Below are 13,983 nucleotides of genomic sequence, written 5' to 3' on the forward strand. Positions count from 1 at the left end.
GCATCATGTCCCCAGAGAGACGGCTTTTGTCAGTAGCGAGGCTGTTGGCATAATTGTGTTCTGAGCATGCGTTACGAAGGATTTTTGTGCCTCAAGCTGGTACTGGTATGCTAGTAGCATTTGTAACACCAGTTCTTAGCCTGTAGTAATTTCAGTAGTGGTTATCTGGTGCGTTAAATTACTGCTGTCTCTTTGCTGGAGATTGCTGGTCTGTGTAACTCCATTGGTAGAATGGATCATAGGAGTGTTTTGCTCAGGTTTCAGTGCAAAGTATTTTGAATTTGCATAGTCTGCATCTTGTGTGTGGAACCAATGTAGAGTGCCTCAGTTTCTTCTGCTTGCTGTTATCCTCTGATGGCATAAAAGCCTGGGAAGCAATAGTATGTTAAATGCCATAGTCGTCTGTCCAGCTGAAGTCGGGTAACACTTGTTATATGTAACATTGATGGATGTGGTAGGAGAACTTACACAGACTATAGTCAGACAGTAATTGTGCTGGTTGATTAGCTACTGTCAACAGAAGCTGTATCAGGTTGAGAATATTTTGGTGTGCACCCTGAGAAAATCCTTTCTGTTGACTTATTGCTAAATTGAAGTGGTTCACCTTTTGTAAAGCTCATTTTCCTTGGAGACTGTGATTTTTGATATTGTGGACATTGAGCTATACCTAAGCAGCTGAGTTTGCTAAGTTCATGGGGCAGTATTTTGTGGCGAATCATCTGCTCAGTGTTTCACTGTATCCTCCCATCTTATCTTTGCTAGATACTGAAGTGTGTGTTTTATATCTATGCTTTTCTTCATCAGAGAGCATCCTCATTCCTTGGATACTAATTTTGATTTTAGCTAAGTTAATATTTCTTAATTTTGAAAGTGTCATAGTGTATCTATTAAATACCACTATGAAAATGGGCTTGACATCTATAACATCAGCTTGAAAGATAGTAAAAATACAGTAACTAGTGGCTGATTCCCTTCATAATGTTCCACAGAAATAAGGTAATGTTCAGAGCTTCAGTCTTTTTCAAAACCTTTTTGATTGTTTTGCTTTCATTGAGATAAGTAGTTGCTTGTGAATTTCCTTTCCTGACTGCTGTGGCCAAGGAGAAACAGAAGTACATATTCATACAGTGAGTTGCGATAGTGTTTAAGTTGGGTCTTTCCTAAGTTCTTTTGTTCTACCTTGATAAATGAAGGCATTTTAAAAAACTGTGAGGTGGTTGATATGTTTGCAGGTAAGGTGGGAGTTAAGTTAATGTCTGTCAGAAAGTTGCATGTGTGGCTTTCTAACTGTATTAATCACACTGGTTTGCTAGGTGTCTTGGATAAATTTTACTGCATCTGGAATCAGGCTACTCTGCTGTAGTTTCTGTAAGGAGCATACAAATTTGAGGACTCTGCAGACCCTGTACAAGGGATTCAGTTTACGCTTAAGTCTTATGATCCCACTGAAGCTTCAGGGTGAGGTGTCAACTTTGACAGAGCTGCCCTGTGGTCACTTTTATGTAAACAGTGAATGTCCACCCCCTCTTCCTTTGTGTAGAAAGCCAGGGTAAAAAAACATTGCTTGCTTTGTGTTTGAAGTGTTTTCAGATATATTCTGTGCTCTGCCCTTGATACCTTTACTGTGAGGTTTGAAGTGTGTGACAGGGGTGAGGATTTGGATGCTGTGACTCCATCTGGAATAGAAGCATTAGCTTCATCCTGTAAATCAGAAATCCAGAAAGACCTGTGCCCATCAGAAATGGCATGTGGGGGTAGTCCTGATGAGAACTTCTCATGTTCTAGAGATACTTCAAGGATCTGGGACTTGATGATGAGGAATTTAGTACCTATATAATTGCAAGTTTAATTCCTTGATGACTTGTGCAAAGTCATTAAAATGTTTGGTTTAAATCTCTCATCTTGCAAGCCACCATTGTTTCAACGTTCTTTCATGAAATTGTACTGGGTATGGTAAGTGGAATTGCAGACTCGCAGGAGGGTTGGGGTTGGAAGCCCCTCTGGAGGTCATCTTGTCCAGCCCCCCTGCTCAAGCAGGGCCACCTAGAGCCAGTTGCCCAGAACCATGTCCACATGGAATGTATTTTTTCGTAATATACGTAATGATATTTAATGTTTCTATTCCATAGATGATTTTTTTTAACATCAGCACTTAAATATAACCAGCAGGTGCTTCTAGGAATGTGTGACTTCTTTTCCACTTACCTGTAGAGACTGAGTATGTATGAGAGAAAACAGACACTTCTGCTCCTGAAAAAAGGTTTTTAACCAATCTTCATTAGCTATTTGTGTAGTGTATTATTTTCTGATTTATTTGTAGCATTAGTGTGTTATTGGCCATGTGCAAATGCTTATGGGACATGAGACATTGTAAGGAAGATACATAGCAGAATTGTGAAGGATGCTGACAAGGACGATCAGAAGTATGGAATGACCTCTAAGGGAGGCTGTTAGTTGTTTCTGCATGGAGAAAACTGAAGGGTTGGGGATAAAACAGTTTGTAAAAGAATGACAGGTGGCAGGGGGGGAGCAAATAAGTCATGACTTCACTGCCCCTTCAAATACAAGTAGGAGGCTTCAGCTGAAACTAGCAGATAGAGAAAAACATCCTTCCCCATGAACTCAGGAATTCTTTGCTGCAGGATGTTGGCATGCTTAAAATGTACCCCAAAATAATCAAAAAATGAAGAAAATTCCACTTAGTATTAAATTGGATGATATGGTATTTGGCTGACGAAGGTCATGAACTGCAAGTCACTGGGATTGGAGAGAGTCTACTGGGTAGTATCATTATACGGCTCTAGCCGTGATGGCTCCTTGGCTGCTGCTCTTCAGGATGCTGGGCTAAGTGAATGTTTGATCTGACCTTTCAGGGACTGTTATTTTGTTGCTCTATGAGCCTTCAGCCAGGCTTTTTATTCTTCGGTTACTTTCATTCGAAGGGTATAGAGTAAAAGTTCCTCATGCATTGAATATATGTGGAGGATCGTGGCAGTCCTTAACGGTGCTTTAGAAAGCTGACCTCTGTTTTCACCTAATATTTATGAGGAAAAAAAAAAAAGGCTGATGGGGGAAATCTGAGTGGAGCATCTGGACGAGAGGTATCTGAGAAGAGGCTGCTTCTGAATATTTGGCTAGACCACGGTCACATTTGAGTTAGTGAGGTCAACAGTTGAGGAAAGAGTGCTCCTTGATACATTTAATGTGTGCACTTAGAACATTTCAGTCTTGGTTTTAAGAAAACTAACTTTTCTCCTTACAGCAGAGAAGATGAATACATTTACATCTCTTAGTACTGTTATAAAAAAGTTTATAGGCTAGGAAAGAAAAAAAAATTCTAAAAAAGGTAGCTCAAATGCAGATGTAAACATTGCTCTAGGCATGATACCTTAGAGGAGAATTTCTCCTTTTAGGTAAGCGTGCAGGATAAAAGTTAACTATTAATGGAGTGATAACCAAAAGCTATTGCTTACTGGAAGAAGCAAGTCTGAAGACCTTTACTGACTGTCATCATCAGTGCTGAAAAGATTGCAGCAGTTGAAGGGAGATCATGTGTCGGATTTTTGCAGTCTGTTTCCATTCTACAGAAGATGTCTCCCACTGCTGATGCTGTGGAAATCATTCCCAAGAGATGCACAAGCACTGCAAAGTATCATTTAGACTGAGCTACTTAAGGCAATGATGAAACGTATTGTAGTAGGCTGCTGCGAGTTCATTTGATTTCACGGATTGTAGAAGCCCTTCTCTGAGGGATAACTGTTTACTAAATCTCTAAAGCTCTTCTGGGTTTGTAGGACTGTTCTGAATGACTGGGACATAGTAGCTAGATGGACGTGGGCCAGAGTTTACATTACAGGCATGGAGGAATTGAGTTAAATGTTACAGTCCTGTATGTCTGTTCTGTTCTTGTCTTTGTCAAACTTCAGTTCATGCAGACACAGAGTGTAACTTTCCCCCTTGGTTTTCTCATCTTACCTCATATGGTAGTTCTGAGAGTAGATTAATCATTTTCAGGAGCTAAGCTGTCAGGTTGTATAAATTCCTGTGCATGAGAAAATCGTCTTTTACAGCAGTCTCATCTCTGAATGGAACTTGTTTGTAGATTTCTCTGCTACTTACTTCAATTATGAGAATTTGATCAAGGCAAATAAATTGTCCTGCTTGACATCTTAAATTGTGTTAAATTCTCTGATGCAACCTTTTAACTTTAGTTTTTAGTGTTGTTATATGATATTTGCTGTTTTAGCTATTTCTGTCATACATAGTATTTCTGTTGATTGGTGGGTTGGTTGCACACAAGAAGACCTCCCTCCTTGAAGTGTTTCTGATCTAAGTAAAGTGAAGGTGCCATGTACTTAAAACTTTGTATCAATTTATTGTGACACTTTAAAAAAGTTGTACTTCCAGTAAACATTAGAAAGCTCCGGTTTAAGTGCTGAGGTTTAACCTATTTGCATGTATAGATCTTCTTACAGAATAAATTTTTAGAAGTGGATACAACTCAGTGCTATTTCTGTTAATCTGGAAGATACTCTATGTGTGTGCATTTAGCGGTCACATAGTTGAACTTGAAGAGTCTTTAAGTTTTACATCATGACTTCAGGAAAGTGTGAAGAAGTACTGCTGCTTTGTCTCAGAATACTTGGCTGAAAGCAGTGAAAGGTACTAAGTCGTACTTAAGATGGGAAAGAAAAGAAAGACGCTAAAGCAGATTGCTTGCTTATGATGAGCATGACTGGTTCTCGAACCATGCTGTAGTCATAGCTGTATGCCAACTATATGTGCTTTTGATGAAACGAAAGTTGAATGTTTAAACTTCAGAGGAAAGTTCCTCTCTTGTGATTAGCCTGGTTGTACTTGATGATCTCCTTGTAGGTGAACAGAAAATTGATTCAAATGTTCTTATGTTAACCTCAAAAATATTTTCCAGGAATTTAGAGGAAGAGGAAAAAAGTCATTGCCTCCTTTTACTGAGCATCCATACTACAAAAGCAAATATATCCCAGGAAGCAGATACTCTACATTGCACAATAAGGCAGCAGCCACACAGGAAAGGTTGGGCTCTTGGCACAGCCCCTGAGGGGAAATGCTTCCTTGAAAGGACCCATTGTTGCTGGATCTGGGTCTTCAGACTCCCAATTCTCTGCCAGAATACTTGTGGTTCTCTTGGTGCTGGGATGGGGCATCTTTGCCATCTCCATTATCTGACCATAATAGTCTTGGTTATTTAATCAAATAGAAGGACTGGGTAAAGTTCATGCCCCATGCGAGAAAGGAACGTCTTTTTGGAAACAGCCTCAGTACTCAGCTATTGAAAACTCACGCTGGGTGTAATGGCGCCATGCCTTACCCAAGGTATTTGAAACAGTTTAACTTTCTCTTCCAAGAATAAATAAAACATTTCATTGTCCCTGTTGTCAAAGTCTGTGAATTCTAACCCAAATGTCTAGTATACTCTTTCAAGAGAGGAAAGAAACAATAAGCATGTAAAATAAATGTATGCTTTAGTGGATTCCCTGACTGTGGAACAGACCTTCTTTCCCTCATGGCAGCCAGGTAGGAGATCCTGAAACCTAAAAAGGAAACAAGGAAAGATTGTATTTCTGTGTGCCTGAGAGTGGGAGCAAGCTTTGGGCAATTTTGACTTTTGGTGCCTGATTTATCAGTTGAAAATCTTCATTAATGTAAATAGGTGCTGCTTGAAGTAAGATAAATGAGATGCCACGAAGGTTACGTGGTGAAGTGCTTGACTAGTTGTCCTTGATATGAATGACTGCTTTCCTAAATTCTCTTCTAACATGTCTTCAACTTGTGCATGTGCTGTTACATTAATAGTAATTTTTTAAGTGGTCTGAAAATAATGATCTGAAGACCAGTTAGAAAGTAAGTTTTGAGTATAATATTGGCTATAGTACTTTGTTATCATGATGAATTGCGATACTGAGTTTATTGTTGTAGAATTATCTTTCCTTAATGTAGCATGTATTCTACTATAAACATTGCAATTGCTATTGCAGCCTGCAAAAAGTATACTTTGCAAAGAATACACTCTACAAATGTAAATACAATTTTGGTTTGGTGATTGTTGGATACAATGGTCTTCCTTAAGCCTAAACACAGAAACAAAAGCTTGTATTATAACAGAAGGCCCAAGATGGGAAGTGATAAAATAGGTATTGAGTGGAGGGCTTTGTTAAAATTTAGCTCGTGTACTTGTAAAATTTCCATGTATTCATTAAACTATTATGTCATTCTTATTGTTAGAGCTTGGTTAGTTGACTAAAGTGTTAAGCTTTGTTTGCAGTACAAATTATAACCTTAACTCCTTTCAAAATATAGTTGGAGGATTTTTGATCTTCCATAGTTCTTTTAGCTTGTATGTCTTATCCAAACATTTATTGTACATTATGTGGATAACTTCATATTTAAGGGTTCAGCTGCAAGCTGCTGGAGAACTGCAAATTGCATTTGGCTTCCATTCACGTAAGGTGCCTTTCTCAGATTGAAGGTGCCTCTCAAGGAGAGTCTTTTGCATTTGTAGTCTGGACTACAAACTTATAATAAATATTAATGTTAAAATAATACTGAAAGTGTTACAAATAAATTTAAATTAACACACGTAAGCTCATCCTAGTGTATGTTGAAGTAAAATGTGGTAACCTTTTTTTTTATGGTCATAAAAAAGTGATATCCGCAGACTTTTGGCTACGTTGTATCAGGTATAAAGTGATCTGTTTCAGTTTTGAAGTGATCTTTGAGTGACATGGCTTTTATGTTTTGGGGGCAGGCAAGGAGAGGCTCTTGCACATGGTTTCAGGCTGGCCAGGTGGTGTGAAAAGTCTCTAGCATTGTGCTGCAGCTCAGATACATGGATCCCTCCGAGTCCAGGGTGCAGCATAATCCCATCTGCCCCAAATCATGGCTGTGGTCCTAGATACTAAGTGGAAGTTGTCACTGCAAGTGGTACACATCAGAGATGCAAAAATGCTGAGCGCAAGCATGCCTGTGTTCAGAAGCTCCTTGAAGACTGTAAGAATCTATAAAAAGGAACTTTGGAAACTGTTTTCTCTAGGGAGATACCAAGACTAATGGGTGAGGGATGATGAACTGGAGACAAGATGTCGTAATGTGGATTTTAGCAGGGCATTCTTACAGCCTTTAAAATCAACTCCTAGCTTTTGTAATTGCAAGTCTGTTTAAAAATGGTCCTTTTTTCATTTTCAGTGGCTGTAGGTTCTGCCGATCTTTTCAAAAGCAGCCAGTGGAGAAATTTTAGGAAATAGTACATTATTTTTATAGGTGCTGAAATAGGATCTGTTACGCAAAGGAGGAGGACTGGAAAGTAAATATGGGACTTATGCCCAAGACAGTGTGGGCAGAAGCTTTGGTTTCAGCTCTTGAAAGCTTGAAATGTTCTGTTCAAGTTTGCTTTTTTTGGTGATTGATTTTTAACGTGTGCAGCGTGTTATGTGATACGGTTTGAGAAGAATGTGCTCCTAAATATTTTTTTATCTTTATTTTTTCTGATCCTTACATCTTCTTAGCCTTGTGTTCTTGGCCATTTATTTATTGGTACAGCACATTTTAAATTAAGTCAGTGGTATAGATTCAGCTTTTCAGGTATTGTATGTGGAACTCATTGGCAGCTGGCATGGGCAGGAGCTGCAAGCTCAAGTAGTAATAGCTGATAAGACTTTTCCTCCTATTTTTATAGCTCCATTTAACAGTGTGCTTTTTCTAGAGTATGGTCTCTTAAGCTATACCTAGAACTTCTTTCCTCGGCTGCTGGCAATTCTGACATCAGACTAAATATTACGCATGCATTGAAAGCAATGTATTGAATGCAGCTTTGCATGCTTAGCGCTGCCAAGTGTTCTGTAGACCAGGAGGTCTCATTAGCAGGATGGCAAAGGAGATCTTGGGTCAAGAACAGTTTTTGTTTTTGTTCTTCCCTGCTGAGAAATGTTTCCGTGGTCCAGGGAAAAGAGTTCTTAATTTTTCTGGAATAATTTTGAAGAAGCTTTTTCATTGTTTTTTCACTGCTAGTAGCTGGATAGGAGGTAATTTTTTTTATATGCATGTGGGCATATTGTAACGTTCAAATTTTGGAATACACTTCAATATTCAGAGCAACTTTTGGCATTCAGCCTGATGTACGAGTGCAGAACTGTCTTCCAAAGCACCGTCTCCTTGGATGTGCCAAGTGCTCCCGTGCAGCACCTGATACACAGCCCCTGTAGCGTGAGGTGGAAAGCTGACTTCGTGGAACGGCAAAAGCATGTGCTTTTCCTCTGTCAGTCGCTTTGTAAAATTAACTGCCATCCTCTTCTGCTAATGGCGAGCTATAGCCCAGGCTGTGTTTTCATCTTTCCTAAGAAATGGAATGTATTTTGAAACTGAATGTATTCTCAGAAGATACACATTCATACCTTTTCCTGGCCTGATATTGCTCTTTGAGTTTGAGTCGTTCTTCAGTTTTTAATTCCGTAACTGCTCGTATGGCAGACATTGAGCATTAGTTGGTGTTTTGTATATGTAAAGCAGTTGCTTACCTCCTGTAGGTCCCTTGCATGAATGCCAAAAACCTTTACCATAATGTGTGGAAAAAATGGACTCAGTTTGGTAACTGCTCTGAATGTGTGGGAACCGCGTGTTACTGGAACAAGAATAAGCCCTGGTGGTAAACATTGCCTTTGTAAGGTCTGTTACCGGGTGAGGTTGATTCCTTCTCATGGTAAAGCGTTGGAAGTATGGCTCTAAAGTGCAGAAATGTTTCATTTCTGAGTGACTGAAAGAATGTTTGGCTTTCTAGTTTCAAAATGAAACAGGGTTTTTCTGTGTTTTGACAGCTAGTCAGGGTACAGTTGAAGATGATGCCTGTCTACTATGCAACAGGCACTGTCTGCAGTTAAGAATGACTGTTCAAGATAATTTTTAATTCCGAAATCTGAAAGACTTGTAATGACATCAGGCCATTTAGAAATTTAGTTTTCTGCTCCAGAGTTGTGAAGTGTCTCTTAATGGAGGATATATTTGTTGTAAATAAGTTATTGAAAGGGACTTGAAAAGTCTTTCAGTAGCCTTTAAAGATACCATAATGGATCCTTCTGGACCCAGGAGAGCCAGATTGGTCACAGATTGGTAAGATACTAGATCAGATTTCAGGAATATGATTCATGTTTGGCCTATATTGTGATGTTTTTCTAGACAGGCCAATTGTTTGGGGTTTTTTTTGTGTTAATTCTCTTCCTGTAGAAATTTACAGTGCTTGGTTTGTTTAATGACAGTGATTACATGGGGAGCTGAGGATGATTGACTCGTGTTAATGTCTGCACATAGGTGGTTTTTAAATTCGGCCTCTGTCATGCATGTCTCACTCTTCCTGTCTGCTTTGCTAGATCTTTTCATTTGCCCTTTGTGTTCTTACCAAAGTGGTGCTGGTTGATCCTTGTCTTGTGCAGAAAAGTAACTTACTGCTGCAACGTTTGGGTAGTGACCAAGTTCCCTGTTTTAGCTTTGTAGCACTTGATCTCTGAAGGTCATCTAATTTGGTGTATGCGATTGCTTCATTACGCTCTGTGATAAACTGTAAAATGCCGAGAGTGAGAAATGTGTGTATTTAACTGCTGCCTTTATCGTCAGTTAGCTCCTCAAAATGAATGTTGCCTTCACTCCCAACAGCTGTAAATATAAGGAAGGGTTTGGTCAGAAGCACATATGCTTTTAGCTGGGCAGATAATATCAGGACTCGTGCATAGACCTGAAACTGTCTGCGGGCTCCTGGTGAGGCATTTGTGGTTTGAATAGAAGGAGCTGGACCGGGCGGCTGATGCCTGGAAGCGCAGCCTCTGCGCCAGCCCGGCCACAGTCTTGCAATTGTTCGGCCACACTGGAGGGAAGAGAAAAAAAAAAGGCATTCCAAGCAGTGCCAAATTTTCTTTGATATGTTAATCTTTTGATAACAGTTTGAAAAGCCCTTGGAGACTTTTTTTAGATTTTAGACAAAATAGTTCGTTTGTCAGGACTTCCCTTGTAGATAGGGTCTCAGTTATTAAGAACTGCCTCACTAACTCATGATAACAAAAGCAAGTGCAGAGGACAGCTGCTGGACTGCTTGTTGGTAAGAGAAACTCTTTTAGTTATCTCAGGATTTTTACAAATACCTGAAAAGAATAAACTGGGGAATGTTTAAGATGTAAGTTTGTAAGTTTATTTACACGTGTATTTTAAGCAGATGAATGATGAGAGAGCATAAGCATGTGTAACAACTTGGTGATTTTTTTATGCATATCCATACATGGATTTTACTAAAGACTTGAGCTGTCAAAATTATGCTTTCATCTGAGAAACTTGGTATTTAAATTACCCAGTGACTACAGGAGAACTCCAGAGTTTCTTCTTTTGTAGCTGTAGTCTTTGCGGACCTTGGAATTTTGAAATTATGAAACTTCCAGTTAAACTGGAATACTAGAAGAATAAACTGATGGCAACAATGTATGTATGCTAAAGCAGAATTAGTTTCTAAGGATTATGGACCTGGAACAAATGTTGAGGGGAACAGAGGGAGGATCTGTTTGCTTCCCACCCCCCAAATGAAACTTGATGGGTAATATTTGCACTGAAGTAGTTTCTTAATTATGCCAACTATTAGAAAACTGACTTCAGGTAAGCTAGTAGTCCTCAGAAAGTATGGCTTGCAGAACTCTTCAGGCATACTGCTTGAGACTCACTGTAGTTCTTTACAACATTTTCCTTAAACATCCCAGGAGTTCACTTGCACCTTTTATGTTGTTGCCACAAATGTTTATTGCCTATAAATATTTTGGTAGAACTGCTTGCTAACCGGGTTTAATCAGGATAGATCAACAAGGAGATATTTGTGTAGTAATTCAGAAAATGTGCAACATTTTATTCACTGGGGGGATGCGTGTAGTTTTATGGTTCTGTACGCTGTGCTAATTTCTCTAGTGATCCGATTTGTGGTCTGCTTTAGCTCCAAAATAATATTGACTTAAATTTGAAACTGCAGGTGCTGTCCTGCTCAGAGCCACAGCTACGTACTCATCAGGACAGAAGCAAATAGCAAATGCAGCTTAACTTAATTTTGATATACTTTTTTTTACAAAGTTGCAGATTTGCTGTTTAAGCTTGTGATTCAAATGTATGCTCTTAGAAGTACTGACAGTTCAGACACTGTTCAGCTGATTGCTGTACCATTTGCTAAATTTATACCTACCTTGTTCTAAAATGTTGCAAGTGATTTCATTCTCTTAGTCTCAGTGGCAAACAGCATTTCTTTTACAGACCTTTTTGAGATTTTCTACTTTTCTGACTCTAGAATATGTTTAGCTATACAATAGTAGCTCAGTGAGTAGAAATTATGTAACTGGAGCAACAGTAACTTTCACCGGTTCCATTGGTTTTGGCTCCTTTCTCTAAAAGGAATAAATAGTGCTTTTTAGTTGCTATTTTCAGTTTGTTAGAGGGGGAAAGGATTTCTCTAGCTATTCACTCCAGGGAAGTTGTGCTGGAGAGAGGCTGAGTGGCAACCCTTGCATCAGAGGCACTTTACGTTTGAATATTCCTGAGTCCACTTTGCTTCTTGAGTAGATTTCAACCTCACGTCAATTCGAGTACTCGTAAAATATTGTACTCCCTTGTAGTCTGAAAAGCCCAAGGCTTATATTTAAATATTTAATTAAATATTTAAAGTATTGAAATGTTTAATTTCCCATCGTAGTATAGAAGTACAGATCAAATGCAGATGGCGAAAGTCTCTTTTGAATTAGTGAGACGCTGCTACTTTCTTCAGTTTGACCCAGCAGCCTGAAGCCTCCTCCAAAGAGGGCAACCTTGTGGTGTTCGACCCCAACTTTCAGCAGGACAGCGAGAAACAAATTCAAAGCAGTTACGTGTTTGAACTCTTGATGATGAGTTTGGGCTGATGATGTGCCAAAAGGGCTAAGATTGCAGAAAGGGTGCTGTTCTTCCTTGCTGAATAGTAATGATTTTCATGACCCATCAACTAAGAGAAGATCTCTAATGTTTTTTAACTTCAGAGGTTTGAATTTGAGTTTAATACGAAAGATTACAGGCAGTATGTGAAATACTGAGAATGCGTGTGTTAGTTGAAGGTTTCTCAGTACATGAGCCTGTATAAAATAATGCAGATGGAGCTAAAGATGTGAGTCAAAAATAGCCTCCTAGTGCTCCTCACGTATTCCCTGTGTCATTCTACCCAGATGTCCAAAGAACTTACTGAATCACAGGACTTACTGCTGGTGTTCTCGGTGCTGAGATTTCCCTTTGTGCTTCTTCACACCAACAACTTGACGCTCCTTCCTAGCTGTGGAATGGCCCTAAATTAAAGCAATTGCACTTCTCTCTCATCCTGCCATGGTGTCCCATCAGGTGCCTTTTCTGACGTGTTGACCATATAGAAAACTCAGTTGAGATTTATTGATCGTGAAGCTGTTTGCATTTATTTCGCTGCCTGGTGCTTTCCTATGTCAAGTACAGCTGTTGCCAGATATGTTCATGAAGGTTGGAGTTTGGCCTGCAGCCACTGTTTTTGATGTTGCAGCATGCTATAGCAGGGAAATGCATGCTCGTTTAAGAGCAGACTAGTTCAGGTATGACAAATCTAATAATTCTCTCATGGAGCTGTGAACTCTATTAGAAGTATAATTCTGTAAATAGACAAAACTTTTTCTGGCTGCATGACTTCTTGATTGAAAATGTGATTTGTATGGTGTGCATAAAGTTGTTTGATATTATTAATTCAAAGGTTGTTCCTAGGAGATTTCTTAGCAATCATAGGTTTAGGACAGATTTTAACTGGTTTCATAGATGTATCTTTCCCAGGATAAAAAGCTGTTTAGTGAAGAAAAGTGGCAATTTAAACAAAAATGTGTTTTAGAACTTGCATGGCTTGTGTAACAGATGAGGAGGTATCAGTGGTGCATGTCTTGGCTTAATTTCCAAATTAACCTGCTGTAAGGAAGGTATTCATAGTTCAGTATTGGATAGTAATAGAGAATTTTCAACTTAACAAAGCAAGGAGCATGTGAGCTGGTGTTTCTCTCAAAGGAGACAGTTGTTATCAAATTAGCTTCCTTTGATACAGAACAAAATACAAACTGTATCAAGCACTCAATTTATGAAGTGCTGAGTTGTTTTTCATCTGTGACTGAGCCCCTGTGTTGGGATGCAGTTCTCTGCTTCGAGTGTTTCTTCCACTAGGACCTTATTCAGCAGTGGGAATAGATTTCTGAGGAGACCCAGATTTGGGCAGCAAAAGAAACCTTTTCTGTTGGCTTCCTGCTTCATTTGTTGGCTTAATTGGAAAGGAGGTGGTAGCTTGCAGAAAACACAGGAGGATGTGATGATGTTGATAAACTGCAGGAGTTGGGAGGAAGGACTTTTTGAAGTTGGCATTGCTGCTGAGTGTAAGTGCATGGATCCAGGGGCTGGCTTTGAGAGAATCTGACTTGGAGTCTGGTGATTTGATTTGTGAAAATATTGGAGTTAATGACAGCAAAGGACTTGGTAATGGTTGTGCTTTTATCATAATGCTACCTAATACTAAGTATTTTAAATAATGGCATCCTAGTCTTCAGTGGACAGCTGAGGTGAAGTTAAGTGGGTGGCTTTCACCTTGGTGGCTTTTTTTTTGTTTCTAACAGCCTTCCGTCTGAAAAATGATGATTACAATAACTACTTGTGCTATGACAGTGAATTCTTAATACTTGAGGACTGCTTATATGCTGTGGTAGTAAATGCTGTCTTCTGAGAGATTTATATGTGTGCAGTAAGTAAAATCAAAGGCTGTACAATGTCAGAGCAGAGAATGATTGATAATCCATGTCTTGGCAGGTGAGCAATGGCTATTCAGTGGTTTTAACTATGGTAGGTGGTCCTGTGGGAATACGATATGGGTGCATTAATTATAAATTGTATGCAATTTATATGTACAGGGGTGCC

This window comes from Gavia stellata, chromosome 11 (assembly GCF_030936135.1).
Source record: "Gavia stellata isolate bGavSte3 chromosome 11, bGavSte3.hap2, whole genome shotgun sequence".
NCBI classification, from domain to species: Eukaryota; Metazoa; Chordata; class Aves; order Gaviiformes; family Gaviidae; genus Gavia; species Gavia stellata.